Source organism: Harpia harpyja, chromosome 20 (assembly GCF_026419915.1).
Source record: "Harpia harpyja isolate bHarHar1 chromosome 20, bHarHar1 primary haplotype, whole genome shotgun sequence".
Lineage (NCBI taxonomy): Eukaryota > Metazoa > Chordata > Aves > Accipitriformes > Accipitridae > Harpia > Harpia harpyja.
In genome coordinates, this window is record NC_068959.1 from 7375421 (window position 1) to 7381420 (window position 6000).

Below are 6000 nucleotides of genomic sequence, written 5' to 3' on the forward strand. Positions count from 1 at the left end.
GCTACTTGCCAGGACTGTGCACCTCTCTCTGGGATTCAGCTCCGGTACCTTGGTCACTGCAAACTAGCTGGCCGAGCAGGTGTGCTGTGGCCATCAGCACAGGCTGTGAGAGCCCACAAGGGATCCCGGGCTCTTTCCTGATTGCTTTCTCCTGCCAAAACTCATACTGAGCCTTTCACATTTTCCTCATGCTTGGGATGCAAATTATCTTGCACTGATAATCACTCCCCTGTCTGCAGACTGCTGAGGGAAGCTGGTGTGTGGGACCACATTGTTTGTCCTCCCTGTTACCTTTTGGATCCACTGGCCAGTTTCAGCCAAATTTAACCAGATAGGTAAAGACTTGAAAGGAGTTAGGTTTGCACAAGCTTGTGAAAAGCAGCAGGAGAGAGAAGAGAAATCCAAATTAGGACTCCCAGCTGGAAGAAAAGGCTCTAATGTGAGCCCAACCCGATTATTAGACATCAGAGAATCCACACAAGAGAGACTGCCCCAGGCAACCAAGCTTCATGAATTCTGCTGCTCGCAAAACAGCTGTTTATTTAGGTGCTGCAAAGCCTGTGAGATCCCTTCTGGGATCCCAGCACACAACTCCCATCTGACCCACCAGAGCTGGGAATCCAGACTGGGCTCAGCTCCCACCCCAGCCTGGAGAGAGGAGCCGCTCTGCCCGGTGTTTGAAGGGGCTCTAGCCCTGAGCTGTCTGACCCTGTGAGTCCTCATCCGCACCTTAACTCAACCTGGATGCTTGCAACAAGGACATTGGCTACATCACCTGAGTGCCGGTAGTCCTCCGATATCCTTTCTGCGATTCCCTGTGGGGAACATACATGTTATCCTACGATCAGTAAAAGTTGTTGGGAAGGAGTCCAAGAGCATCTTGGCATGAAGAGCTGGGTGAGGGGCTGTGTGCCCCACTGGATGCAGGCGAGGAGCCCCAGCGCTCAGCAGGATGTGGACCGCTCGATTTCTCTCTGCCCTGCAGCGCAGCCCTGGCCGCTATGCCTCCTCCCTCACCTTTTTCTCTCCTACCAAGCAATTCTCATTCACCCGCAGACCTGTCCCTGCACTGAGACGAAGATCTTCTCATTCCCCTGCCCAACACCCTGCTGGTCTTTCCCTTCTGGTGCCTGAAGGTGAGCACGGAGAGCAGCTTTCCGCTCTGCCTGCAGCCTCTTTCACTCTGTTGCCATCTGTCTGCCTTGCACTGCTCCTTCCCATCCCTCTCCCGTGTTCAGAGGCAGCGTAAGGACACAGAGGACAGAGAATGAATGAGATGATCAGGGCACGATCCTCCCTCGTAAAAGGATGCCTGGCCAGGATGCCAGTAGGTGTGCCACAGAAATTCCCTGCAGCAGACGTTTACTGAATGCAAAGAGATACCTGCAAGCTGATAGAAAACCTTCAGCTCCCAGATCTGCCTGCTCTTGGGAAACCTGCCTACAGCAGCCCACCTCCTGTGCTGTATCCACGGTGCCATACAAGCTGATGCAAAGCCAGCCCCTGGCCTGGGGAGCTCAGGGTTTCACAGGAGAACAGATTAACCCCTGAGACAGGCGTGTTTGCCGAGGCTGGTCTCATTGCCACAGCATGTCCTTGTGTCCTTGTCAGCTCTCATTACGCTCCCAGCACAAGGTGCTACCTCCCACTCCGGACTGTCTGCTGGAAACACATTTCTGAAAGCTCTCGCCATCGCAACGACTCTGCGGAGCAGGCAGTGGTGCGCAGACACTGCTTGCAGCACCTGCGACAACCAGATACCAGGCTGGGCACGCAGTGTCCCTGTCAACCTGAGCCATATGGAGTATCTATTCATGGCATAACCAGCGTATCCCAGGCTGCCTGAGTCACAGCATCTATCCAAGGTACAACCCGGTCAGTCCAAAATAGTGCCACAACACACAACATCAAAATAACCATGCTTGGCCATCTCTCTCCCAAAATGGCCAGTTTTGATTGCTTAGTGGAGGAGCATAAGAAACCAGGCACATGTAACATGTTCCTTCTCCCACTTTCCAGCATCAGTGCAAGTACACGGTTGTTCTTGGGCTGTTGCATTTAATAACCGCCACTGGAGCTATCCATCCCAAATGGATCGAAACCTTGTTTGAAGCCAAGTACACTTTTGGCCTCTGCAATATCCTGTGGCAATGTGTTCCAGAATTTAATTATGCCCTCTGTGTGGAAAAAAAAAAAAAAACACAACCCTACTTCCTTTGGTTTGTTTCAAACCTGCTGCTTGTTCATTTCTGAGCTACAAACCTTCCTAACAGCCCTTGCAGCCTGCCCCTCCCTGGAGCTCCTTCTTCCAAGAATTAGGAAAGAAAGTTTCTTTGCTAATAAACCAGTACCTGCCCCATTGCCAAGGAAAAAGTGTGGTTGAGAGAAAAATTGCTTGCTCAGCAAATCAGCCTGCTAATAGACAATGGAGCATCAGTGTTGCCAACCCAGTTGAAAAAGAAAAAAAAAAAGTCTGAGGGTATTTAATCCTCTTATGCTTGCACATGATACAGAAGAAAGCCCACTACTGCTCGAGGTGCAGCTGCACTTGCATACTCCACACGTGGCAAAAAAACAAAGCGAGGTACGCAGAGCAGGGAATGCCATTTCTGTAGCATGGAGGTAGCTGGAACGATCCTCTAGGACTTGCCTTGGAGCAGTTGGCAGGAGCGTAGGATGCAAAATGCATTAGTTTCTAACAGATGTTTGATTCCAGGTGTTACACCTCCTTTGAACTCTCCCTTCGTACATGAATGATGCTTGTTTGTTTGGAGGGCTGGGAGATGCACTGGTTTCTGAGAGCATTAGGATTTGAAATACATTCACGGTGCAAGCTGTAGCTAAGGGAAAAGCTCAGGAGAGAAGCAGATCCTGCTGTGCTCTCCCCTCCGCGGGCAGGGCGGTTGGGCTCACTTTTGCAGCGTTACGGAGCGCGTTAAAGCACAACAAGCAGATGGGGAGAAGCAGAGAGGCTGAAGCCCCTGGCTGGGTTAGAAACCTCTTGCCTGCTCAGTCCCTCAGGAACCCCAGACACTTATCAGACAGGCGGATGTCCCTGAACTGTTCCTGCTAAGGTGAGGTGTGCTGTGTATTAGGAGATGATAAGGGTGCACAATACCAAGCCCAGTGATTTTGCCTCCCCGAATACCAAGACAGCCCAGCCTTCCTCAGGAGCCTGATACAGACTGTTTGCTTTCTGTCCCGAGGCTCCGATAACCTCCCAGGTCTCTCTAGCTGACAACCTGGAGAGCCGTGGCAGCTCCCTACGTATCCCATGCCCGCTTTTTGCTCCCCTGAGTCCGGGGCAGAGGATCCAGGGCACCCGGGGCGAAGCGGGAGCCCGTCGGCCGCAGCCCTGCCTGCCCCGGCAAAGCTGCTCAGCTCCGGCCACCGCACAAATGGAGTTTCCACGCGTCCTGGAAACTCTCGGCCCTCCGCAGCAGCAAACCCAAGCGAGCACCAGCTTTTTTAAAGAGTTTTGTCCAAAGCAACCCCTGTTGTGTGACAACTGATCTTTGCCCCTCTGGAGTGCTGCACTCCACCAAGCCTGCCTTTAATTCCCCCTGGAGGCTGATTAGCTGATAACTGCTGTTTGGAAGGGCCCCATTTGCTCCAAGTGCCCAGGCCTTCCTCCCTGTATTTTCACCTCTTTTCTCAGCGCCGAACATGTACATGGGAAATAATTCCTGCGTGCCCTGAACTGGGACTGGATTTGCTCTGGGATTTCATCTTATTTTGCCATCGGACACCTGACAGCGAACAAAGTTGCACTGATGCAAACACGCACACGTTTACACACGCGGTCTTGTGCGAAGCAGGGACAGTGGCTTTTGCTTCGGTTCCCCGGCTCTGCTGCCTGTCACGGAGGGGACCAGGGCAGGCAAGGAGCTCTTGCCTGGCCGTACAGGGAGAGAGGGCTGGGAAACACCAGCGCCGTGCCTACACTCAGAGATCACCAAAGCACAGCTGAGTTCGAGGTGACAATGGAAGCGGCTTAATGGGGAACACGGAGACAGAGCTTGGAGCGGTACCGCATCCCTCCAGTTAGTGAGGTTGTATATGGCCAACGACTGAGCCCGAAGCTGGACGCCATCACTGCTCCTGCAGCAGCACATCCATTTACTCCAGCACAAGCATGCTCCCTGCAGAAACCCTGCCCTGTTCAGACACCTGGAGCCCTTCTCTGTTCAGTCCCTCCTCACCTGCCTTGCTCAGCAGTGTGGCTTTCATGTTTGCTACCTGGAGCCCACCTGCTTCCACTGGCTGCACCATGCTGAAGTTTTCCAGCTAAGACCAGATGCAAACTCTGTGCAAACGCAGCTGAAGCTTTTCCTTGTTCCTTCCATAACCCCCCATGCTAGGGCTGCCAAAGGGGAGAAAAAGATGAAAGGCTTTCCCTTTGCATCCCAAAGCCCTATCTTTAGGATAAGGCTGTTTCCAGCAAAAGTTACTCGCATGCAAAAGCAGTTTCATGACTAAAGCAGTTTCATGACTAAATCTCTGCATCCTCCATGCCTTCTTCCATCCATGCTGTACAGACTGCTCCCTGAGTCATTTCAACTTCCCACACCAGCAAGCAGCATGCCTTACCTGTTGCAACAGGAGAGAGACCTCTCCTGAAGTTTACTGCCTCTCCGCTCTCGCCGCTGAAAATCCTCTCCCGCAGCAGCACCTTGCTGGCTGCTGGGGATCCATGGTGCTTGCAAATCAGAGGCGAGGGCTCAGAGAAATTCCTGCAAGGAGCAATTTTGCTGGCTGAAACTCCAGCAGCACAGGTTGAGAGCAGCGAGGGAGAAAGTTGCAGGAGGTGGAACTCCCTCGCTGAAGAGCCAGCCCTTCCGTGACGGACTGGAGGAGGAGGAAGAGGAGAGGCATCGCCTGCTCCCTCACTGGAGAAGTGAACTTGTGTGCGTGTGTGTGTGTGTGTATGTCAGAGCTGGGCAAGGACCCAAGCCTTAGAGCCAAATAATTGCAGAGCTTTTTACTGTTAGATTAACTAGTATTGCCATGAAATCCAGGACCTCAACTGCAAGGGGGGGGGGGGGTAGAATATGTCAGGTAAATCCCTCCAACACACCTGAAAACCCAAAGATTGTTTTTAACTAGCTGCCAGGTGGGTGTTGCAAGGAGGGATGGGGAGAAGGGGGTGGGGGAAACCTGAATCTGCCCTCAGAGCAGCTGCGTGTGGAGAGACACTTTGAAGGTTGTTGTTGTTTGTGTTGGGGGAGCCCCCAGAAACCCCAGCTGCCGCCAATAAGCCCCAGGGTGCTCGGTGCTGTACAGGCAGAGGATGAAAAGGTGGTCCCTGTCCTGAAAAGGCAGGAGGCAGAGAAAGGAGAGGGAAGTAGCAAGGAGAGATGGCAGCACAGGGAGACCGAACATTGTACCAGAGCTTTGGGGGATTTTTCTTGGCAAAGGAAGAGCATCCCAACTCTGCGGGTGTTGTTGGGGGCTGGACAGGGGAAGGGACACAGACCCTTCTGTGGGTGTTCCTTGTCACATTGGCTAGAACGTGGGCAGTTGGTGGGTAGCTTCAGTCCTCTTTGTCCCAGTCCCCTTCCCCCTCCCCTCCTTTTCCCCCCAACCCTCAGTACCCCCCTTTAGATTGCAGTGGGGTTTGAACAGACCCTGGGGTAGGTCTCAATGTGGGAAATCAATGTTCAGGTTTAGGTGAAGTTTTTCCCCGCTATGGAGCATTTTTGCAGAGGAAATGACCAGAAAGCTTCCTGTACAGTTTTAGGAAAACAAAAACAAGTAAAGAATATGAAAACTGGACAATTTTAACTTTAAACAGTCTGAATAGGTGCCTAACTGCTCCTTTTGAGGCTCCATGCAGGGACAATGATGGAAGTGAGCACAGGAGCAGGTAGAGGAGAGAGACAGACCCCATTAGCACCCCGTTTGAGGAGGAGTGGTTGGTGCAAACTTGCACCTTACTAGTCACCAGCAAATCCCCCAGGACAGCAGGTTATGAATCCTCCAGCCACACATACAGCTTCA

At 52.5% G+C, this 6000-nt stretch overlaps 1 protein-coding gene across 1 annotated transcript in view; it reads right to left on the reverse strand.

The window, feature by feature from the left end:
- Nucleotides 1-4826, reverse strand: part of FAT2 (FAT atypical cadherin 2) — a 59789-nt gene extending 54963 nt beyond the window's left edge. Inside the window, exon 1 of the mRNA XM_052772055.1 lies at nucleotides 4591-4826. The gene's annotated coding sequence lies outside the window, so the exon portion shown is untranslated. The remainder of the gene's footprint in view (nucleotides 1-4590) is intronic.
- Between the last annotated feature and the right edge of the window lie 1174 nt (nucleotides 4827-6000).